The following is a 26012-nucleotide window of genomic DNA, read 5'->3' as shown; positions in this document are numbered from 1 at the left end:
CAACACCTTTGAAAGGAAGGCAAAATATATTGGTTAATCCAGATTCCCAAATATCAACCAAAAGGTGTCAAATGCAAATAACATATCCACAACACAAGGAAACATATAAAATATGTTCATGGAGCAAAGAAACTCAGGACGTGTATACATAAAGTGGATAAAGAGAACACCTCACCAAGCAAGTTTCACTCAGCATTCTGGTCAGTAACCGGAAAGCCCTTGAGGATCAGCCAGAAGTCTTGATCGGGAAATACAGAAGATTTTCCCAGAGGAAGTGTGCCCACCCCAAGGGCGAGCTTCTGATTTAGCACCAAGATTCTCCACCTTTAATACCTTTTACTCAAACTGAGGAGAAGTTTCTAGAAACCTCTCCCCTGTTCATCTCTTACAAAAAAACAAACTGAGCGTACTGTAATGTGTCAGGGTCAAGACAGAAGCTGGCCAGGCTCCTCCTGTATTTTGACTCCGAGACAGAGCTATACATTTAACACATTTATCTGCCAACAACAATCTCTTCCCTGAAAGGAACCAAGCATGCATGTCACACAACATGTTCCTACTTACTCTGCATGGTGAGGAGCGAAAAAAAGGAAAGAGAGAAAACATCCCCTCTCCACCATAGAACTGCCTGAGACAACAGAAAATGGAGTCAGTTATACAAAATAGAGTCCATGGGCAATGTACTGTTCCTAATAGCATCACATTCCACACTTTGACCATTGTCTCTCATAACACACTGGTCTAAAATTAACTGGTTTAGGTTGAAGCATATATAGAAGATTAGGCACGCACTGAAAGCAACATAATGATATCAGAATACATAATGCCAATTGTCACCTAGGCGCTATCCCCTCCAGGTCTCTGATAAGAACGCCACTAGACGAATTGATAGTGTTGAGATTTTATTGGAAACACAGTGTCCGGATGTGCTCTTTTCTTTCTCCCTCTCAAGATGGTGGAAGGCGGAGGTTGCAGTCCCACAAGTAGGTGTCCCGGTCAGGATGGTGTCTTGTCCGTCTCGGTTATCTTCACCTCGGCGGGGTCCCGTTTCTGGTGGGGTTTTGCCTCAGCGGAATGTGAAAAGGGAAGGTAAGATCAGGGGTTAGGTGATTATCCTGATACGTCAGGGATTTGAGGGGGAAAGGGAAGTGAAGGTTCACCGGGGGTCCGTCACCGTACTGTACACACGTGATCAAGGGGGGGGAAGCTCTGTGAGTGTTTCGGGTACTGGGAACACACAGAGAAAAGAAAAAAAATACCCCAAACCTCCCCCTCAAGACACCCCGTGACCTCCCCACACAAAAGCAAAAATCCTCCCTCTTTAACTCCCTCCCCTTGTGGACAGTAGCCCCAGGATCCGGCCCCGTACCTTTCCCAGCCACACTCCTCCGGGCGTGTGGCGGGGCGAGATGCCGTGAAGTTGGCCTCCTGGCTCTGCACCTCTTCCGTCCCGGCTGGTATGGACCTCCGAGTCACCTCTTCCGTACTGCTCCACCTCCTCCGTCGTACCCGTACTTCGCTCCGCTCCGCTACCGACCACCGCCTCTCGCTCTCCGCTCTTCTCCTCGCTCGCCTTCTCCGCTACTCCTGACTCTCCTCCATGGGCTTTCGCGCTGGCTTCCTCGCGGGCTTCCGTCTTACGGGGGATGGACGCGGCTGATTGGTTCCCTGCCGCTGACGTCACAGGGGGTGTTACTTCGTCCGCGATGAGCCAGCCGGCGTTAAAGGGGCCGCCAGCACCCTGCAGGAGAGGTGGAAAGCTGTCATCAATGAGGGTTGCCTCGTACCCCTCCTCTTCTCCCGAGGCCTGGCGACACATCCCCAACCCCGGATTTTCCCGATCGGGGGAAATGGGGTATCGGGAGAGAAAGTCCGCATTCCCCTGATCCAGCCCTTTCCGATGTCGTACCTCAAAGCGATAAGGCTGTAATGCCAAGAACCAGCGGAGGATGCGCTCGTTGTGGCCTTTGTTACGCTGAAGCCAGGTCAAAGGGGCATGGTCCGTAAAGAGGATAAAGGATCTGCCTTCCAAATAATAGCGCAATTTCTCCACCCCCCAACGTACGGCCAAACACTCCTTCTCCACTGTGGAGTAAGCCTGCTCTCGGGGGAAAAGCTTCCTACTAATGTATAAAATAGGACGCTCGCAGCCCTCCGAATCCTCTTGGGAGAGCACTGCCCCTATCCCAACCCCAGATGCATCCGTCTGCAGGATAAAGGGTTTCTGAAAGTCAGGGGTCACTAACACTGGGGAGGAGGTGAGAGCATCTTTGAGAGCCTGGAAAGCAGTAGACTCCAGGGCCGTAGGCGCCCGTAGGCGGGGAGAAGTCTGGGTCTTGCGGAGGAGATCAGTGAGGGGACCAGCCAGATTGGCGAATTGGGGGATAAATCTCCTGTAGTAACCTACCAACCCCAAAAATGCCCTAAGATCCCTTTTGGTTCTGGGGTACAGCAAAGCCTGAACCGCCGCAACCTTGTCTGCCTGAGGTTTAATGTTACCATCCCCAAGCAGAAAACCCAGATATTTCACTTGTTGAAATGCCACCCGGGATTTCTTTGCGTTGATGTGGAAGCCTGCTTCTTTTATACTTTCCAGTATACTGCCCAGATGTCGGAGGTGCTCTGGCCACGTTTTACTAAAGACAACTATGTCGTCCAGGTAGGCAGAAGCATAAGGAAGATGTTGTTTTAGTAGGGTATCCATGGCCCGTTGAAAGGTGGCCGGAGCCCCATGTAGGCCAAAAGGGAGGACAGTAAACTGGAAGTGACCTGAGGGAGTCGAGAAGGCTGTTTTCTCTTGGTCGGCAGGAGCTAGGGGAATCTGCCAATACCCCTTGGTGAGGTCGATAGTGGTTATGTATTTGGCCTCACCAAGGCGCTCAACTAGTTCGTCGACCCTAGGAAGTGGGTAAGCATCTTGCTTGGAGACCCTATTGACGGCACGGAAGTCTATGCAAAACCGGATACTTCCGTCCGGTTTCGGCACCAAGACTACGGGGGAACACCAGTTGCTATGAGAGGGAATGATCACTCCGGTTTTTAGCATCTGTTGTACTTCTGTCTGGAAGGCCGCCCGCCGTGCCTCAGGTATCCGATAGGGTTTTTGTTTGACGGTAACCCCTACGGGGGTGGGGATAGTGTGTTCAGCTAAGTGGGTTCTCCCCGGTAGATCGGAAAATACACTTGAAAACCGAAGGAGGAGAGAGTCTATAGCCTCCCTTTGATGAGGGGGCAAATCGGGATTGACAGGAAGGTCCCTGACGGTATGCGCCAGAGGTGCGGTAAAGGAGACAGTTAGGGGTGTACTCGGAGGCTTTCCTAACCATTTTTTTAGTATGTTTATGTGATACAATTGGGTCTTTGTGCGCGATATCTGTAGAACGTAAGAGGTCCTACCCACCTTCTTAATGACCTGGAAGGGACCTTGCCACTCCTTCTTCATTTTCTGAGCAGAAATGGGTAACAACACCAGGACCCAGTCCCCTACATCGAGCGTCCTCCATTTTTTTCCCTTATCATAAAAGTGCTTTTGTTTAGTTTGGGCGACGGCTAGGTGTTCATGGGAAAGGGTCCTCAGTTTATGGAGTCGGGACTGCAACTGGCGGGTGTAATCAAGCAGAGCCTCTGCTTCTTGTTTCCCTTCTTGCTCCCAGCTGTCTTTTGTTATCTCCAGTAGAGTTCGGGGTTTCCGACCAAAGAGGAGCTCGAATGGGGAAGCCCCCAAGCTGGACTGGGTCTGGCTCCTTAACACAAACAAGGCCAAAGGTAACAGTTGGTCCCAGTTTCTTCCGTCTCCAGACAGAAGTTTTTTCAGGGTTAGTTTAAGGCTTCCATTATAGCGCTCAACTAACCCATCTGTCTGGGGATGGTATACCGATGTTTTTATGTGTCGGATGTTGAGCTGGAGACAGACCTGCTTCATAAGTTTGGAGACAAACGGGGTGCCCTGATCAGTGACTACCTCCCTTGGGAAACCCATCCTCGAAAATACTTCCACCAGGCGCTGAGCTATAGCCGTGGACGTAGCTGCTCTAAGGGGGAAGGCCTCGGGATAGCGAGTCGCATAGTCCACCAAGACTAGGGCGTGCTGATGTCCTCTACTGGATTTGGGCAAGGGACCTATCAAGTCCATTCCTAGTCTGTCGAACGGTTTCCCTATGATGGGGAGAGGCTGCAAGGGGACGGCAGGCGGTACATATGGATTGCGCCGTTGGCAGATGTGACATTCCTGACAATACCTTTGTATCTGAGCATATATCCCAGGCCAGAAGAAGTGTTGCAGAATGGCTTGTCCTGTTTTTTCTGCCCCAACATGCCCCGCCAAAAGGTGGGCATGGGCGAAAAAAAGTATTTGATCCCTAAAGTCTGAGGGAACTATTAACTGAAGAGGGGCGTCTTCCTTAGCTAACCGATAGAGGAGGCCATTACGTTCAACAAAAGTGGGGTAGACTCTAGCCATTTGGTCCTGATCTGCCCGGGCTTTGTTCCAGGCATTGACAAGACTGGCGTCGTTCAATTGGGCAGTACGGAAGTGAGTATCCTTAGCCCACGGTTCTGGGGTCAACACCGAGACCTGACGACAGGCCGGGGAACTGAGCACCTCCTGCATCATAGCGGAAAAACAGGGGTTATCGGTCCCTATGATGACAGGTTCAGGAAGGTGTGGAAGGACCCCTACTATTGCATCCATGCGGGCCCCTGTGGGTGTTTGGAGCTGGATGGTAGCCAGAGGGTAGTCTCTAACCTCCCCGTGGACACACCTGATACCCACCCTTTTACCCGGTAGGACCCAGGAGTGGTGAATGAGCTCTTGCCTGGCTACTGAGTGCTTACAGCCTGAATCCAATAGGGCTCGTACCCCTTTTCCCTGTATCTTTACACTCACATAAAAGACGGGACCCGTTTCTTGAGCAAACAGGAGGGAGTGGGGTGCATAGCTCACATCCATGGGTTTCTCCTCTTTCTCCCTCTTCTTTCTGCAAAAGCGGGCTATGTGTCCCCATTCCCCACAGTCATAACATTGGGGCCCCGAGAAAGGGATAGGGTCTGGCCGGGCTCCTCGGGACCGTACGGGCTCTGGGACGGGTTTAGCCGGCTTCCGGTCACCCCTTCCTTGGGACACATGCTTTAGGGGCCGTTCTGGTTCTTTGGGGTTGGGTCGACCTTGAGCTCTAGCATATGATGTGGCCATCTCTACGGCCTGTTCCAAGGATAACCCAGCGTGTTGTTTTAACCAGCGCTGACTCGAGTAGGGGAGGGCTTCAAGGAACTGTTCAAGATAAATCTTATTCATCACGTCCTCCATGTTGGCCTCTTGGGGTTTTAGCCACAGATCAGCCGCCTCCTTCAACTTAAAAAAAAGAGTCTTGGGGATGTCCCCAGGAGCCCCGCGTTCCTGCCTGAACCGTAAGCGGTGAGTCTCTTCGTCTACTCCAAGCCGGTCCAGGATATATTGTTTCACAAGTGCATAGGTAGCGGTCCCATCTTTATTTACGGCCTGATAGGCCGCTTGTGCTTCTCCAACTAACAAAGGGGCAAGGTAAAAGGGCCACCTCTCTCCTGCCCAAGCACTAGCACGGGCGGCCCTTTCGAAATTTAGAAAGAAGGCCAACGGATCTTCCCCTGGGATGAGCTTCTGAAGGGGGACCACTGTTCCCGGAGGCGCGGCCGCTCTGACCTGACCCAGGGAGGCCACGAGAAGATTTTGTCCTTCGGCCAGTTTTACCAGGTTATCGGCTTGTGTTTGGATGGCCGAAGTGAACACAGCCCGATCTGCTTCAGCCTGGGAGGAACTCCGCTCTATTGCCCACTCCATCTTCGTCTGGTTTTCCTTCATTTGGTGTATGAAGGCATCCATCCTGTATCGGGTGGGGGTTCACGATCCAACAGCTCCTATCTGGCTCGCCACTTGTCACCTAGGCGCTATCCCCTCCAGGTCTCTGATAAGAACGCCACTAGACGAATTGATAGTGTTGAGATTTTATTGGAAACACAGTGTCCGGATGTGCTCTTTTCTTTCTCCCTCTCAAGATGGTGGAAGGCGGAGGTTGCAGTCCCACAAGTAGGTGTCCCGGTCAGGATGGTGTCTTGTCCGTCTCGGTTATCTTCACCTCGGCGGGGTCCCGTTTCTGGTGGGGTTTTGCCTCAGCGGAATGTGAAAAGGGAAGGTAAGATCAGGGGTTAGGTGATTATCCTGATACGTCAGGGATTTGAGGGGGAAAGGGAAGTGAAGGTTCACCGGGGGTCCGTCACCGTACTGTACACACGTGATCAAGGGGGGGGAAGCTCTGTGAGTGTTTCGGGTACTGGGAACACACAGAGAAAAGAAAAAAAATACCCCAAACCTCCCCCTCAAGACACCCCGTGACCTCCCCACACAAAAGCAAAAATCCTCCCTCTTTAACTCCCTCCCCTTGTGGACAGTAGCCCCAGGATCCGGCCCCGTACCTTTCCCAGCCACACTCCTCCGGGCGTGTGGCGGGGCGAGATGCCGTGAAGTTGGCCTCCTGGCTCTGCACCTCTTCCGTCCCGGCTGGTATGGACCTCCGAGTCACCTCTTCCGTACTGCTCCACCTCCTCCGTCGTACCCGTACTTCGCTCCGCTCCGCTACCGACCACCGCCTCTCGCTCTCCGCTCTTCTCCTCGCTCGCCTTCTCCGCTACTCCTGACTCTCCTCCATGGGCTTTCGCGCTGGCTTCCTCGCGGGCTTCCGTCTTACGGGGGATGGACGCGGCTGATTGGTTCCCTGCCGCTGACGTCACAGGGGGTGTTACTTCGTCCGCGATGAGCCAGCCGGCGTTAAAGGGGCCGCCAGCACCCTGCAGGAGAGGTGGAAAGCTGTCATCAATGAGGGTTGCCTCGTACCCCTCCTCTTCTCCCGAGGCCTGGCGACACCAATATTATCCCACCTAAAATAGAGCGAAGTTTACTAAAATCAGGCATCCATTCAAACAAACAATCCCATAATTCTTTGTACGCATCTTGTTTGACGTCCTTTAAAGCTTCAATGTGAGACTGAATGGATTTAGAATGATCTGAAAGATTAAAGCAACGCATACCATTGAGATCTGAACATCCATGAACATGTTTTAACAGTAAGTAATCAATTGCTGCTCTATTCGGTAAAATAGCTTCCCTTGCCACCTGCATATCTAATAATAATGCTGCTAAAGCTACAGATGTGTGATTAATGTTCTAATGCTAATTCACTAGTAGTCCTAGAATTATAAATGGTTAGGTCTGGAACACCTACTGTAGAAGCAGCTAAAATTATGTATTCGGATTTAGATCATAAATGAACTGCAGAATCATAATGTTCATTGAGCTGAACAGCTTTCATCGCATCCCAGACATGCGATGCTGGATTCGGTGGGAACATCATGAGTCCCAATCATGTAAAATCACACGACCCACCTGTTATATTCACTGGAAAATATGTATATGTAAAATTACCACAAGAAAATAACCATCCTAAAGGCAACTTAACGTGTTTGATATGACCGACAGCAGATACTACATCCTTACATGACATACTATTATGCACATTTTTACAGAAGCTCTCATTTTGATTTTTGCATGGGGTTTGGTTAAGTTGTAGCAAACATTGCCTACAGTGACATTATTAGATTGTCCCACATATCATCAGTGGCTTCGGGACAAAATCGACAGAACTCATAAAGTGACCAGTGAGTTCTCACATATTTTCTTCCACTGCCCCGTCTGCATTTGTGACATTAAATGACTGCAGCATTACATTGACGGGGGGTAGGTATGGCTACTAGGCACGTGTAGATAATATTCATGTTGCTCTTCATGTTCGTCATGCCAACGTATGACCTGTTGAGGACCGTCTGTACAAGATAGGACCATACGTTATCAGGTCGCTTCAGCAATAATTTCAGTCTGCACTGTCGGCTGGCCACTTTTGGAGTAAGGTGCTCCCGGTCCTTCCCTGCCCCAATCAAACACGACCAAACACAGTCTAGCTGGCGTAAGCAGATCACAACCATGCCATGCTGTGATCTAGAAAACCAGAGAACAAACAAGTATTATTCATTCTCGCAAGTAATATTTGTCAGTAGGCACATGTTCCCACTTCCCTTGCCCTGGTTTCATGATTAACAGAACATTGTCCCTTCCTGTTGCAATAATTTCTGCCTCTTCGGGGGGGACTACTGGGGGATTCTTCCAACACCTTGGCCCCTGGGTTCCTGTCTGTGGAGCCAAACCCTCCTTCCCCTTGCACGGTGGGAAGGGCTGGGGCAGTCCCCTTCTTAACTATCCCTTGTCAAGGTCTCACCTGTGTTTCCGCAGTAACGTCATGGACATGAAGGAAGGCCCACAACTTTGCCAAATTACCTATTGCACCCAACGGGGTCAAAGTTACAATGGTAACATGGGGACGAAGGAAACGAAACAAGGAAGGATAAAGGTCACTCGTCGAACCCCAGGCTGCAATAGGACCAGGCAAAAACAAGGCACAACATCTGTAAACAAGAGAAAAGAACAATAAACAGGTAAGTATCTAGATGGGTATCTCTGTCTCTAAATCTCTCTAATGGTTTGTTTAATACCTTAAGGTTTCCCTTCTTCGTAGTATATTAAAGGTTATGGTTGTCAAGCAAGTGGCTGGTTCTGGTAAGAAAAAACAATGGGGGACTGTTAGTTGGGGGGAAGACTAAAGTAAGGGAATGGATAATCAAAGGCCCTAAGCTAGAACCCACCTTATTCACCAAACTCCAGTAGGACAATATTCTTCACAAAAAATAAAGTGTCGAATTGCAACATTAAAATAGCCTTAATATTCAGGCAATAATCTAATATCTTTCTCTTTCTTTCTACTCAGGTTAAAATATTCCAAGGAGAGAGAAGGAACGAATGTCCACAGCGCAAGAATCACCAGATCAGATAAGTATGCAGGGGTGAGATCGATTGAAATAAATAGCAGCGCAAAGCGTGGATACCGTTGTGTGGAAGTAATGCAGCTTTCTGTTTGTCTTTTCTGTCTTTCATGAGTGCGCAGAAACGAGGAGGACAGAAATCCGGAGGTAGAAGGAGCGCTGAAATCAGGAACACCGGGGAGGAGAGAGTGCCAGGACGAAGAACCGCGCCAGGATGCCGAGGGCGCTAAAATCAGGAACACCAGGTAGGAGAGAGCGCCAGGACGAGGAATAGTGCCACACAGAAGCAGGACGCCGTGGAGATTCCCGACGCCCCGGAAGTGACGAAGATCTGAAGGTAAGCCTCAACTCCAAGGACTGGAACGCAAAGCTTTGCCGTGCGGGGATGGCTGCGCTTTGACCTGTCTGGTCTGCTGCTGTGCATGCGTCCCCTTGCGGCGGCCATTCCTGTAGTTCACGTGCTCCCAGCCCGGCAGCCGTGACATCACTCCGTATACCTGCATAATCACTATTTGAGCAATTCTGTCTCCAGTTTGTATTGTCCAAATCTGCCTCTCCACAGTTCAGTAAGATGACCATGATCCCACCCTGATAGTCTGCATCAATCACCCCTCCCAGCACTTGAATGCCTTTGAGAGCCAACCCAGATCGAAGGGTGATCAATTCAAAGTGTTCTGGGGGATATGGATTCCCACTTCTGTTTCATCATCATCATCTTCATAACTTAATTCCGATCACAAAGATCTTAAAAAGTACATGAAAAAAAGCAAGTTAAGATGCACAAAAATGTGAATGCCTTAAAAAGGATACAAGTCTTCCGTATTTACAGATAAAAACATGTAATAAAAAGATTTCATACAATGAATTTGAAGCGTTTGATCCGTAAAGCTTGCCAATATTTGGCTAAACCGAAAACTATTACTCCGCAAGTATCTGTGGATAGAATTCTCAATACATCAAGGTAATGGCCAGGGCCAATCAGTCTGCACCAGGGAATTATTAACTTACCCCTCAGGGTCTTATAATGGGGACAAAGAAATAGCAAATGCGCTATGGATTTGGGGCTTTCCTTATAAACTGGACACTTGTCATCAGAGGGAACATTAGAACGCCACTTCTTACAAAAACGTTTGGTGGGAAGAGAGTTGTGCCTAAATTGAAGAAATAATTTACTTGCAAGGGGTGGAACTATTTCATCAATGGTTTCCTAGAATAACGGAAGAGGTTTAAAATTCATAAATTCCTGGGTCAGAGTCTCCACCCGTTTAGTCACATATTTCACCAAGATATACTCCTAGTAGACTGTTTTTACCCTGCTCTTAGGTACTAAGCACAGCTTCTCAGGGTCAGACAAATAAACCTCCATCCCTAATTCCCTCAACAGGTCTCTCAAGTTTCTAAACCAAGGGATGGTGTTTACCTGGGACTGTTTCAGAAGACCCATCAACGCAACACGGTAAGGGGCAAGCTTCTCAATAGACCACAGGCTATGCCAAAACATAAGGTGCTTGTAATCCAACTTATGTGCCAGTTTTCTTTGGGCCAGGTCCAGATAGATTGGGGTCAGGGGGATACTAGTTGGTAAGTTAAAAAGCGATCTTATGAAACGGTGTTCTATGGTGGTAAGACAATCCGTGTTCTCACTACCTCATTGTTCAGCCCCATGCAATGCGCCCCCTAAGGCTTTAATATTATAGATTTCAAGCACTGGGGCCACTTTCCTGGGCACCATATTTTTATGGATCTTCCTTATGTGAGTGGTCTGGTGGATTAAACTGTATTTTCTCAATATGGGGTGTCCAACATAGGCTTGGTGTTAAACGAATGCCCAAATAGTCAAAGACAGAAACTTGTTCCAAAGTACTGATCCCTGCGTACGTATGCCAGTTGGATGGCTTTGCTATCCCCTTGGAAAAAATCATATGTTGTGTTTATCCTCATTTAATTCTAGGCCACTCTCATTACAAAAGAGTATAAAATCATTTCATAGCTGATGGAGGGCTTGTGGGGTCTTTGATATTACTAGCGTATCATCAGCAAAGAGGAGTGCGAGCACTCTTCTCTCCCCAAATTTAGGGGCATTGCACCCGTCCCTATCGAGGAATACTACTACCCCATCGATGAAGAGTGAGAATAGGGTGGGCGCTAAGACACATCCATGTCTCACTCTATGATTTATCGCGAAAGGCTCGGTTAGTCGGCTACCTGACTTGGGCTTTGTTTGCTAAGAGCAGACAAATTAAAATATCAAGAAAGTTTTGAGGGAGACCCATCTCTGCCACCACTCTTCATAGTTTGGCTCAAGGGACCAGATCAAAGGCGGTGCGCAGGTCCACAAAGGCGACATATAACTTCTCCCTCTTTAATGGCAACCTCTCTCCAATAAATGCATAGGAAATGGAATACCTGATCCAGGGTGCTAATATTGGCACAAAAACCCACCTGGAAATCTGTCAGAACATTAGATTCTAAGTTCCAATCCTGGATCCGAGCCAGTACTTGCTTGGAAATACATGCAAGATTGGCTGGTACTGATTATCAAAACAGGTAAGATAATTGTCAGTTGCATTGGTTATCAAAATTAAAGCCAGTGAAAATGCCCTTAGGTTTTAATTTCGTATATCTGCACATAAAAAGAAACTGGATGAAGTAAATAAAGGGATTTTGTAATTGCAAGAGTTTTTGACTCAGTCAATAATCAATAAATTCCCAAGAGACCTGAAAAAATTCTCCCACAAAACAACGCATCCCTCTTCCAGGAAGGATTACAAAATAAAAAATGTTGGATATTCAATTCACATCTCACAGTAGCAGGGCCATCGCTAGGCATGGGTAGCATGGACGGCTACCCAGGGCCTCCTTCTCAGCCCACAATCATGGGGCCCCGCAAAAGTGTTCTACCATCCAAGGTCTCACACCTATGGTGCAGCACTGCAAGGCCCAGGGAAGGGACGCCTCTCTCTCTGGAGGCATGGCATGTATAGCACTGTGAGGAATGGAGGAAGAGGCTCACGTCCCCTGTGCCTCACAGCACTGGACAATGGCAGCTAAACCCCAAGAAGGGGCCCCTTCTCCCCTGGGCCTTGCAGCTCCACATGTAGCTGGGAGGACTGTCTGCATCTGCCAAGTTTGGCCTGTGACTGGGGATGCTGTCCACTTCTTACTCAAATGCCCATTATCCCATTTTTTGGCTAATGGCAGTTTTAACCATTTGAAAATATCAGCAACACCCACTCTTTAGGGAGCTGATGAGCTGTGAAAGGGGTGCTGGTCAGTGGCAGGCAGATAAGCATTGCAGCACAGGAGGGGGAATACACCATGCAGGCTCAGGAGCACCTTCCATTATTTAGATGCAAATAGCCTTGAATGAGTAACTGATTCCTCAGTTCGGAAGTCGGCAGCTCAGACATAACGCCACATCTTCTCCTCTCCTCTACCCATGCTCTCGTAATGTCTATTCCTTACATGAAGCCTCTTTCAAAGTCCTACCATATTAGCAAATCACAGGGAAAAAACGATTTGCCCAGGATCAAACAGTTGGTTAAATTAGTAGTGCACTCCTCGTTGGTAAAAGGCTATATATTTACCACTGTACTGCATTTAGGTGATTATACCATGTGACTGGGCAACTCTGTTCTCCAAGGTAATATCCAGTCCCTTCATTAAATCACACTGACTAGTAGTTTTTATATTGAGTCAAAGTACTCCCAATCTTGCCAAAAATGGAGCAGCAGAGCAATAAATTCAGACAAGTGATTGCCCATGAGCACACCCTGGGAGGCCGGGATTAAAAACTGCTCCACCTTGTTATACATTTCCAACTAGTCCATCAGACCACAACTGAGGTGTCAGAGATTCTGATGGCAAGGCGATGGGCTGTCCCTTCTAGGAAATTGTAACTTTGTTATGGGCCCTGCTCAGCTTTAGAACACAGTGTTTATTTCCATCATAAAGCTGAGAGTAGATGTCCAATGTCTATGCTTAAAGTATACCCACTGGAGCAGGTCCTGTGGCAGAGGGTACTGATTGAACCTTCTGCGTGTGGTCGATATTTTCCAGTATTGTTTTAAAGCTTAAGACTATTTAATTTCATTAAGATATCAGAGTTTATTTTCTAAACTTGACATTCAAAATTTGCAATAGCAAACAGTCCAGGCTTACTCCAGGAGGTAGTAAAGAGATTAGAACTCAAATATAGAATGAAGAGTAATCAAGCTTGATACATTCGCCGGCTCTTAGCCAGCACTGTTGGGAGGGATGTGGCTCAAAGTATGAGGGAGGGGAAGAGGAGTGCTAGTGCACTCCACTTTCTAAGTGCGCATATGTGTTTTGACCCCTGTCTCACGCTGACGAAAACACACATGCTCACTTAGGCTTTCTACAGCCCAGCTGCACTGAGCAGCCGTGCTGGAGAAACCACACAGATCCTTATCTGAGCAGAGCGTCTTTTCTGTCTGCTCAAACCAAATCTCGTATGGCCAGGGAGCCTGCCCCAGGGGCTAGTGGGACCAGCAGACAAGAAGAGGAGAGGCGGTCCGAGGAGATGGAGTGGCTGACGGCAAAAGGTACGTTTTATTTTTTATTATTATATTCAACTCCCCCGAGCGACCCCACCCGCCTCACCACCCTACGTTTATGACAGCCGCCGCTGAGTGTTACTGTGTTGCTGCAAGGCCCATGGAAGAGGGCTCCCCTATTCTTGGTCTTCTCTCCTGGGCCTCACATCACTAGATCATGGTTGTGAGGCCTAAGGGGTACCCTACGCCTTGTAGGCATGGTGTAGCACTGATAGGCCTTGCTGAGGGCCTCTTTCCCCTTGGCCTCACAGCCATGGTTCAATGCTGTCAGGCCCACTTCTAATCCTCTCAATGCTGCACCATGCCTGAGAGGCCCAGAAGAGGGGTCACCTCATGTGGGCCCTTACCACTGGGCCAAATTTAATTTTTCTCACAGTGCTGTACCCTGGTCCTGTGCATGGTTCTCTGACAAGGGCATTGCATTCGGTAGTGCAGCAGGTGCAGTGGCACCAGGCTCAGGGGTATTAAGATTCCAATGTTCCCATATTATGGCTTTATTGTACTGTGCAGTCAATGGAAGAGGGTAGGGAGGCTCTTTTACTTTGCACCATGGCACCATTGCTGGACTACTTCACTCTCTTTCATGCGCCTCACAGCCTTTTTCTAGAACTGTGAGGCTTGCCAGAGGCCCTCCCTTCCCTGGGTCTCACAGCCATCGTTGGACACTGAGGGGAGGAGGCACCCAACTATTAGCTTAGCAGCACTGGAACATGGGTATAAGACCCATGGGTTCTCTCTTGGGCTGTGGTTAACAATATTGCAGTAGGTGCAGTGGCAGCAGGGTTCAAGGATGTTAGGGAGCCAATGCACCCAAATTATGGCTGTGCTTTACTGTCTGGTGTCATTTCTTGCATCAGGGCCCATGGCAACATTACTATGCCACTGGTTCCTTCTCCCATGCACCACACAGCTGTGATCCACAACTGAGAGGCCCTAGGAAGGGAGTAAGCTGCACTGAGCTTTGCAGCGCAGATTCATGGATGCCAGGGCAAGAGGAGCCTTCTGATGGGCATAGCTATTAATAGTGTAGGAAGTGCAATGGGACCATGCCTTTGTGGGGTTATGTGTCCAATGCACCCATATTATCGGGGGTATTGTACTGTCCAGTCAGTGACCAGAGGGAAGTGCACCTTGGGTGCACCAGGCCCCATGGGAGCATTGCTACATGACATGTCTCGCTCTCGTATGCCTCACAGCTGTGATCCAGTTCTGCGAAGCCCAAGAGAGTCCTTCTCTCCTGTAGTAAGGAATCCCTTAATACGTACATACATTGTTAAGTTAGCATAACCACGTTAGATGTTAGAAAGCCATCTTGCTGCTTTTGCGCACGACACTGCATCTACATGTTATTGTTTAACCAAACAGCTGCCTCGCGCTTTGCCTCACACGAGAGCAATCTGTTGTTACCATCCCGAGCTCTGCGCAGCGACCTTGGTCTGTACATGGTGTAACAAGAACGGTCTGGGTCGTTAGACAATGCATGTTTTCCACTCTAGGTTGATCGACTCACTATTTAGCCATAACATACAGGCAGCTGCGAATACCTGAAAGTTGGTGCTTTTAATATTGCAGACATCATGTTTAATATTCAGACCGAAGACGAGCCTTCCTGCCAGAAGACTTCTGATGCTCCTGTGATGTGATTTCACTAAGCTGATCTTTGAGGTATGGGGTCCCCCCTTCAAGCCTAAGTGACCTTTTATTAGCATAATAATAATATTAGCTTCTTAGTAAAGGGAAGGTGGTAGTATCCACTGTAATTTATAACATGATCACTCCCTTTATATTCTATGGTATTGTAACGATGCTGATGGTTTTAATTATAATCATTTGTCTGCTTGTATTAGCCAAAGTACTGCATCTTAGGACACGTGGTCTATAAAATAAACTCTTTTTATTTTCACTGTGTCTCTGTTTATTCTTGTTGTGGACTGATGTGAGAATAATATACGAACAGGTATTTCCGATTCCCACCATTCCTGAGAGTACACTGAGTCGCTTGTTCTGGGTTGTCTTTTCATTGGGACCGCCGAGCTAAATCTCGGATAACGAATGGGACACTTATGCTAGCCGGATACTGGGTTCTGGGTTCTGAGGTGAGTTTCTGGTACACCACAATTCACTGAGGTCCTGGGGTTCTACGCATAGTTCTGTGTATAAGCAGAATCCCTGCAACATGGCGCACCTAACGTTTGGTCTATGAGTTGAAACGCCTTAGTAGTGCTTATATTAGTCTACGGCACCCTCATTCTTGTTTCCGGATAACAAGTCTGACGGATTTAAACCTACCTATTTCTGTTGATATAGGTTTCTTCAAGCTTGATCATTAAAAAGGTTATTGAACCCTTGTGCTACTGATTACTTCGAGTGTAGCTTGTCCTTATGGAGGTCGAAATAGTGGCGCACAGTCGAGCACCTCTGAGACGTCATTTGACGCAGTATGGGGTGCCGGATACTGGTATGAACGTAATCTTTGTGGTAGGAGCCGATGCGGCTCATCCTTATGAGTTGTTTTACTCTTGGGTGACGCTTCCGGCGGTGAGTGAGGACGATAACTCTTTTCATACTTACACTGCCACTGCCGTGCCAGCGAACTATACACCGTATAGGACACAAGAAATACCAATATCTGCTTGGCAGCATCTTATTTGGTTTAATGGCGCCCTTCCCCATGCGGTTATACCACCGAGAATGGGCCCTTTGTCAATTGCAGGGGCCACTTGGCCGGTACTAGCCGGATATACGCCTCATCCCCGTTACCTAACGGTGCCGGTGGCTGATTTGCGTGTACTGCACACTGCCCTTATTACAGTACATAGGGCTTTGGTACAGTACGTGTCACGCAATGTGCAGGCGGGGGCACCTGCTGTTGCGGGGCAGCCTACTGACCACCACGCGGTGGTCATTAGTCCTGTTATGGTTAATTCTGTTATGGGCAAGCGCCCCCCAAATAGGGATGATTTCCCTTTTTGGCTTGCTGAAAAATTTGACCAAATAGAAGCGGTTTACCCGAATACATCTCCTGTGGAGAAACACAGGATCCTTACCATTAGTTTGCCTAAAGACTTGGTCCCCGACATTGATGATTGTGTAAACTGGGGCAAGGTCTTTGCAGCGACGTACTCGCAGTGCTTTGGCACTCCGTCTATGTCGGTACTGCCCTCCGTTATTAAACGTGTTCAAGATAACCACGGTGCGGAGTCTGCGATAGAATTAGGAATGCGGCTCCTCGGACAGTTTGACCTGGTGGCTACCATGGTAATGTGTAACCTTAAGGGTGATGCTATGCAATTCCAAGTTCGTAATGAACTGAAGAAGGTTGCTGATGAGGATAAGCCGCGGGAGTTCGCGAAAATAATCTCGACGGCATACAGAGATTTGGGTCGTAGCTCTTTAGGAGTTAAACCTGTTGTAAAAACTCCCGAAATTAAGCAGCAGGGTAAGGCAGAAGCCTCTGGTAAGGATGACCGTCCAAACTTTCCGAAACAGAGTTGGCGGTCAAAACAACAGGGAAAGCAGCAGCAGAAACAGGGGTCTCGGCCTGCCTCTCCCGTTCAGTCAGGTAGTGAGCGCACTTATGATCTGCGTGATCGTGCTACTATTAAGTCTCCTGATAGATTTCAGGTTTCTGAACAACGTTCTCCTCGTTTTTCACAGGAAACATCGGCTTCACAGTCCGGTGGCGGAGGCGGTGGCAAAGGTCGGGGTGCTCCACAAACACGTGACCAACCCCGACAGACTGAAGGTAAAGGCAAGCAGGACGAATTCGCACGACAAAGGCCCCCGTTTCAGAAGAAGAAAGTGGCTGCTCTGACGGCAAGGTATGCCTCAGATAGTGCGGACACAGCTTCGGAACCGGACATGGGCGCTGACGCTACTGGACAGCGCAGCGGAAATTACCATAGTCCGTCAAGCTCTGCGTCCATTTCTGGCGGCGACAGCAACTGATACATTGGTTACTGTTGAGACAGCTGACACCAGAGTGGCTCCCCCTGACAGACTCTATGAAATAGTCTTACTAATTGAGGGTGACATGCAACGTACAATAAAAGGGATTTTTTGGGATAATCTGACTACCACCTATGATATCCTCCTAGCGGAGGCAGATTGGCCCCCAGCTTTCATTTTAGACGCTCCTAGAGGGGAGGAGGTAATTCTCCCGTCCTTTGCACACACAGTGGCTAAGGACCAGGCTGAAGTGTATGCTGAGGAGTGGGTACTGGCGCTAGCGCCGGCATTGTATCGTACTCAGGTGGGATGGGACCAGTTGTCCCCCTGCCATGAGATTCCATTGCGGTCTATACCCCAGCCACAGCCCCAATATCCTATGCGTCGTGAAGCTAGACCGCACGTCGCTGCAATCCTTGACCAATTGGAATATCAGGGTGTTATTGAAACTTGTGTGTCCCCTATGAATAACCCTTTATTCACAGTGACGAAGCCTGACGGGTCGTACCGTTTAGTTTTGGATTACCGGCACTTAAATTCGCATTGCCGGACCTGCGCGGTACAAAATACTCATAGCTCGGCTCTTGTCGACAGTCTCGTGCGTAAGAGATTTAAAACGACACTTGACATCTCCAATGGCTTTTTTAGCCATAACCTGTCCACACTGAGTAGCCAGTGGACGGCGTTTACTTCAGGCGGCAAACAGAAACAGTTCACAAGATTAGCCATGGGCTATAAAAACAGCCCTGGCGTCTTTGCCGCTCGCGTGGTCTCTCTCTTAGAAAGAATGGACCCCGACGCATACTCCTATGTTGACGATATCTACCTCACGGATGATGAGCTGAAGCCACATCTGTCTCGAGTCAACAATATCATTACGGGTTTTGCGGACTATGGCTACAAATTTAATTTTGCGAAGTCTCACATCGCGGAATATACAGTGTTGTTTTTGGGCTACGAGCTCAACAACGAAGGTAAGGGATTGGCTCCTCACTTTCTGGAGAAGTGCGCATGCCTGCGTGCTCCTACAACACTGAAAAAATTACAATCTTTGCTGGGCTTTCTGAATTTCATACGTACGTATATTCCTGATTATGCCCAGCGTATCAAGCCGCTTTACGCCTTGGTACAACCTTCTTTTTCGAAGTCTAGCTGGCAGCTAGAGCATTCTGCTATTCTACAGTCTTTACAGGCTGATCTTCTTGCTTCACAATACTTACTGACGCGTAATAACCGCACTAACCTGGTAATAAGAATAGTACCAGGCGTAGTGGGTTTCACGTACTTGACGTTCAATGAGGGCGACACAGTCCCCATTGCGTATAAATCACACTTGTACACCTCTGTTGAGTTGCGTTTTTCCACTGTCGAGAAAGTTCTGACAGCAGTACAGATGGCGATCCTTAAAGAACGCGCACTGTCACAAGGAAAACGCATACTGGTTGTGACACCGTATCCTGCCCTAGAGGCGGTGACAAAAGCAAGTGTACCAAATTCTAAAGCTTTGCATCCACGGTGGATACAATGGGCCACGACTCTGACATCACCAGATGTCACTTATATCTTTGACGCCTCTTTGCAGACTCAGGAGTACTTACAGTATGAATTCGTTCATCCGGCTCCTCTGTCTTTGCGCCCGCTCGAAGAATACCATTGTGTCATATACACTGACGGCTCGGCGCAGCCGGCGATTGGATCGAAGCATGCCTATTCAGCGGCTTGCGCAATTGTCGTGGGTACATTCGTAAATGGTGAATTCCAATCTGATGCCGTGCATACGCAGTCATTGGGTGATTGTACCGCGCAACTGGCGGAGCTCCGGGCTCTGGTGCTTGCACTGGAGTTTGCTGATCCCCGAGTCACTACTCTTATAGTAAGTGACTCCTTTTATTGTGTCCAGTCCTACAATGACAATTTACACTTCTGGTCTCAAAACGAATATCGCGATACCAAAGGTAGCACAATTAAGCATAAATTGCTTTGGGTTCGAGTGGCAGTCTTTAAAGAACGTCTCCCTCTCGTGTATGTTATTCACACTCTTGGTCACCAACGACTTGGTGTCCATGCTGTCGGTAACAGCTTGGCTGACGAGGCAGCAAAAACAGCAGTGGCGACATACTTAGTGGCAGCAGTTACAAGATCTAAAAGTAAGATTGATGATGACATCTTGGCAGCTATTGCTGCTACAGAGAAGGGAAGTGATTACCTGAAGGGTTTTCCTTCTCGTTATTTGTATCACTTAAGTCCTGATAACGTCCCGTTAGTGAGGATTAACGACGTTGGTGACAGAATTATTCCCAACGCGGACTGCAGACCATCTCTGATACTAGCAGCGCACGAGGGGTTGGCATCTGCCCACGCCGGCGTGTCCGCTACTATATCTCTGTTACAACAATGTTACTGGTGGTTCGGTTTATACAAACAAGCGCGCGCTTATGTTCTTGATTGTGACATTTGCCAACAGATTAAACCTTCAGCTGTTGCGCGCCCACCACAAACACAGTTGTACATATCTAATAAACCATTTGGTTGTGTTTATCTAGATCACTGCGGTCCTTTTTCTTCTGATACTGCGTACAAGTATATCTTGGTTGCAGTGGATTCGTGCACACGTTTTCTTTGGGTATGGCCACAAAGGAGTGCTGATTCACGGACTGTCATCAGGGATTTGCGTGTCTTTGTGGGAACTTTTGCGTGTGGTACCTTCCATTCTGATCAGGGCCCTGCGTTCGCCTCTAAGGCTTACAAGGAGGCTATGAGAAATTTGGGGGTCCAAGTCAAATTTTCGTCCCCCTACCGACCTGAGGGTAATAGTGAGGTGGAGCGAATGAACCGTGACTTAAAGCAATCTTTGACAGCACGTGTTTTAGGCACAGGCCTGAATTGGCTAGCCCATTTGTATAACGTCCAACGTGCACTTAATAATCTCCCTAGAAGGTCTCTGGGTGGGCGGACCCCATACATGATGCTCTTCGGAATCAGAATGTTTGTCCCAGACCTTGATGGTCTAGACATGGCGGCGTCGGCCGCACCCTTTGACGTAGATGATCACTGTGCTGTTTTGCAGACCCTACAAGAAGCCAGAGACACTCTATCGAAGGAACACTTGCCCTCCACATCTGATGCTGAGCTTCAGATTCCGGTAGTCGGCTGGCTACCCCGAGTTGGAGACCTGGTCCGTGAGAAGGTGGAGAACAAGAAGGAGTTCCGCCCCTCTTATCGTGCACCGGTTCCAGCGCTTGGAGTGCAAGGTACAAGAACAGTCATTTTACCTCCACTTCCTGGTCGCAAAGAAAACAGGTACATCTCTATAGACAATGTCAAACTTCAGCGAGTGGCCGATACTTCTTAGTATGACTCCAGCAGTTTCATGCCAGACGATGCAAAGAAATTCAGTGTTGGTTCCTGCTTCTACCACCTTGTCTGATGTTGCCATCGAGATGCAGTCAGTTACTGATCCCTTGTTAATACCACCGGCTGGTGGTCTGCCCGAAGAGACTGATTATGCTTATCCTACAAACGGTCAATCGCCTGTTTTACAATCTACGGCGATTACCCAGTCACATTTCTCCTTTGACACTAACTCATTGCCTTCCACTTCCCCTTCGAACATTGCTATTTTTGTTAGTTGGTTCAAAAGACATTTTTTGATTCCCCCTTGGACATACATTTGGCTGGTGCTTATAAGTATTTTTTTTGTTTATGTCCATTGGATTTGTAATAGTATTTTTCCGTCTGGTGAACGGCCACTATCTCAAAGAGAGATCTATAATTAGACTTATCGATGGAACTTTGACCCCCCACTCCTCGTCCCACATCATGAAAAGGGACCAGACTTTTGTGAATATTACTGCCTGGCCCGTTTTGGATGGAATTGCGTGGGATGCTGTTAAATTCCAAATTCATGGTCCTACTGAGGTCATCAATGTGCCTAATGTATTTCGTGTTTCTATGGGTGATGTGGTTAAGCAGAACATTTGTTCTGATGATTGGGATGTTCATGCCATTGAAGCACTGTTTTCTGATTTGAAATATTATGCCGCTTTTGATGCAGAAGATTTATATGAAAATGCGGCTAACTATGCAGAACAGTATTGTTTTCAACATTATGGCAATCACTTCCTGCATAAAGCAAATACGTTTCGAAATTTTGTAAATTTTACCCAATGGGAACACTGTCCTACCCCATCTTTAGGCAGTTCACCTACATTGGTTGAGAAATATACTTATTTTACTGACTTCAGTGTTTCCAGCCCAGCATCCTTTTATTTTAAAGTGATGTCTGAGTCTGCCTCGAAGGTAAGACTGACACACACCAAATTACTATATTCTAAGTCCTTTATGGATGAGTTGTCAATCAAAGGTTATGATCTGTGGAAGGCTACTATTGATCTTAAATCGGTTTGGGGTTTCCAAACCGTGGCAGGTTCAGGGAACTGAAGCTTTACATCGTGCCTGTCTTGTACCAAATCATATGTTGTTTTTGAATTCGACCATCTTCCAGACCACCTGTTTCGGATTGGCCACTTCTAAAAAACTGAATTTCCCCTCTGTTCCAGATCTGGGCGCTTACCCAAATTGGGATAACCAAACAGATCTGTCCCTTCCTGCTTTGCAGTCATTAGTCTCTAATACATCTTTCAATATTTTGAAATTTAGTAGTGAAGGATGGTTAATTTGGCAAAGCAGTTCAGATGCATGTCAACGTCGTTTTCTAGGTCTGAAACCGGGGTATACGCAGCACCGCGTAGACCCTCGGTTTGAGTCCTCCCATACAGTAACTACCTACTCTGTAGGGAAGTTATGTCAATCCTGGCTGCGACATTCCACCTTGGCATCTGTCAAAGTTCATTTATCAAAATTACATGACAAAATAGATTTGAATGATTTTGTTAAAGGTCCTGTGGGTGGCAGATCCAAGAGGTGGGCGTATGCTATTTACAACGAAGTATGGAAATTGTCGCAAATTGAAGCGGCTTCAAGATTGAGGGCCATTAATCAAGCAAATATGGAAAAGGTCTTGGCCGTTATAGATAACAGCATTAACACACTTTCTTCCAGAATTTATACATTAGACAATATTGTTTCTTCAATTGTTGATATTGTACATGATGATATGTCTGTATTGTATCATGGTCAAAACCAGTTGCGTTCTGTTATGCAGTTTGCATGGACATTACAAACGTTAAAGGCAGGAAAGGTCCCCTGGGACTATATGAATACGACATCATTATTCCTTCCCTTTACCCTTACTGTAAAGCAGCAGTTCATGTCCATGAAAGATGCTACATATTCATTGTTACACATTGAAAAATTGGAGCCGTTACCTTTCTCTGTGGCGGAATTGAATTCAGCCGTGTGGTTGGTACATGGGTTGATCACGCTCCCTTTCGCGCTTTTTAAGTTTACGTCATGCATGAAACACTATTCTCTGGGTAGATATGAACAGTTGGGTACCGCGTTCCTACATGAGGTTTGGTCTCTCCCTTTTACGTATAGATGTACAAGAGACGGTACAGAGGTTTACCTGAAAGGTGAGGAGTGTACCTCGACACCTGATCATTCTGTAGTATGTAGGCACATTCAGTTACACGGTGCATGCAATGTACACGCCCCAAATTTGGCCTGCATCCTCAAAGGTGTCCCAGTGCCAGTGATTACACCATATTTCACGCTGCTTGCAAACGGTAGTTATTTAATTTTGAATAATGAAGCTTGCTGCGGGATGTTAGTGGGAATCCCATATATAGTAACTGTATCGCAGAGAGTAGTCTGCTGCAATAATGTTCTATTTCCACCCCCGCATGGGCGGCTGGATGTTTCCATCTGGCCTTCGATTCCGACCTTGAAAGCAGAGTTCAACAAGATGAGCAGAATAAGAGCTCTATTGTCCCAAAAAGAGATGCCATTGACTTCCTCCCGAGAAACATTTGTCCTTCACGTGGCAAATACGCGCACTGAGGTACAGGCGCTTTTGAATACTGACCTCCCCCTGCATTTTGGAGCTTTGATCCAAACAATCTTCAATGCCTCGTCAACAACTGGCCTGGCTCATTTTTTTAAACTTGTGGGCTCAGGCCTCGTGACCTCCTTCCAAACTATTTTTGGTGTGATTCCGGCATTTTTTCATTCTATTTTTTCGAGCGTCTTTGGCGGTGTCCCGCTGATTCTGGCGCTGGTGGCGGGTGTGCTACTTTTACTTTTCATACTACGAAATGGCTGCACTTTCTGTGCCTCACGACAACCTGCCCCGTCTGCATCTTCTTCGTGACAGGATGCTTGGATACTATGGTACGCTGCCATTGGCGACTTTGAGCCTGGCGTATGGATTATCCTTCCGGTATTCCTACTTTACCTGCGTACAACCTGTCTTTCACTGCCTAGATTGTCCCTTTGAATGGCCTCTGGATTTGTGCTTAACCAACACGGTGTCTCCGGTACCGGATTATGATCGACTGATGAGTCCCTTAGTGTCTCACGAGTTTGCCTGTTCTGGTGTTCGGATTATGGCCTGTGGTGCGGCGCATGGAATCCTGGGTAATTGGGACATCGCAAGGGCTGCCTATGACTTCTTGGATATGAGTTATTTGGAAGAACACGTCGGTTGCCCTCTGATGGTGCTAGAGGCTCCGCTTATTGAAGAACATGTATGTTCCTTTTCTTTAATTAACTGGATGGCTGAAACTTTTAGTGGCCGTGCCAACGATTTAGTGTTGGAAGCTGTTGCTACGTATGCTGCATACACGTTCATGGATTAAGTGAACTGTCATCCACTATGTTTTTTCTACCATATGACTTTGGATTGCTGGCTAAAGCAGCATTTTTCATTTTTTTTCCTTTCCCTTTTTGAGGTTTTTTTTGCTTTTCTTTTTTCTTTCGAACTTTCTCTGAACTGATACTTGATTTCGATTTGAATACGCCTTGTTCTGCTCTGTCGAATTTGAACTCTGCGTTCTCTCATTTCTTCCCTGCTGGTTAGTGCTTCGATCAAGGGGGCATGTAGTAAGGAATCCCTTAATACGTACATACATTGTTAAGTTAGCATAACCACGTTAGATGTTAGAAAGCCATCTTGCTGCTTTTGCGCACGACACTGCATCTACATGTTATTGTTTAACCAAACAGCTGCCTCGCGCTTTGCCTCACACGAGAGCAATCTGTTGTTACCATCCCGAGCTCTGTGCAGCGTCCTTGGTCTGTACATGGTGTAACAAGAACGGTCTGGGTCGTTAGACAATGCATGTTTTCCACTCTAGGTTGATCGACTCACTATTTAGCCATAACATACAGGCAGCTGCGAATACCTGAAAGTTGGTGCTTTTAATATTGCAGACATCATGTTTAATATTCAGACCGAAGACGAGCCTTCCTGCGAGAAGACTTCTGATGCTCCTGTGATGTGATTTCACTAAGCTGATCTTTGAGGTATGGGGTCCCCTCTTCAAGCCTAAGAGACCTTTTATTAGCATAATAATAATATTAGCTCCTTAGTAAAGGGAAGGTGGTAGTATCCACTGTCATTTATAACATGATCACTCCCTTTATATTCTATGGTATTGTAACGATGCTGATGGTTTTAATTATAATCATTTGTCTGCTTGTATTAGCCAAAGTACTGCATCTTAGGACACGTGGTCTATAAAATAAACTCTTTTTATTTTCACTGTGTCTCTGTTTATTCTTGTTGTGGACTGATGTGAGAATAATATACGAACAGGTATTTCCGATTCCCACCATTCCTGAGAGTACACTGAGTCGCTTGTTCTGGGTTGTCTTTTCATTGGGACCGCCGAGCTAAATCTCGGATAACGAATGGGACACTTATGCTAGCTGGATACTGGGTTCTGGGTTCTGAGGTGAGTTTCTGGTACACCACAATTCACTGAGGTCCTGGGGTTCTACGCATGGTTCTGTGTATAAGCAGAATCCCTGCAACACTCCCACGGACCTCACTGCCATGGTCCTGTGCTCTGAGGGAGGCCTTCCAAAGTAGGGAGGCATGGTGCAGGATTGTTCTTCATTTAGATGTTTGTAATGCATCCTGCAACCAGCTCCAGTTGGTGCCAAATGTCCAACTTGTTTTGCTTGCAAAGTGACTGATGTAGTCAATCAATAGGGGGAGCAAAACAAATAGTTTAGCTGTCAAGCCAGGAGCTTCCCACAAAACGTACTCTGGGAGGCAAGACTTACACCACAGGACTAATGTAATATTTTTCCATGTAGTAGAACTTTAAAATATATATACTTATTTGATTAGTGTCAGAAATTATGTTTTTATTGTTTTCTGGACATCTGATTTGAGAAAGTTGCTTCTTGCAGAGCCGCTCAACAATACTCAATTGATGGAACTCCCTGTGGTCATTTCCTGGGGTTTCAAGATGTATGCACATTAGAGGAGACCCACACATTCCCTTTCTGCCCTGGGCCCCAAAAGCCCTAGGACCGGCTCTGCGCAGTAGTACTTTTTCTGACTCAGACACAAATGTTTGTAAGAACCAAAGGAAGATGTGGCTACAGAAAAGGCTACCAATCTTTTAATACCTTTGCATCAGGGCCACAACAAGATCACCAATGAGTTGGCAACAA

Source organism: Triturus cristatus, chromosome 2_2, assembly GCF_964204655.1.
Source record: "Triturus cristatus chromosome 2_2, aTriCri1.1, whole genome shotgun sequence".
In the NCBI taxonomy this organism is placed as follows: Eukaryota; Metazoa; Chordata; class Amphibia; order Caudata; family Salamandridae; genus Triturus; species Triturus cristatus.
This window is presented reverse-complemented; position numbering follows the sequence as displayed.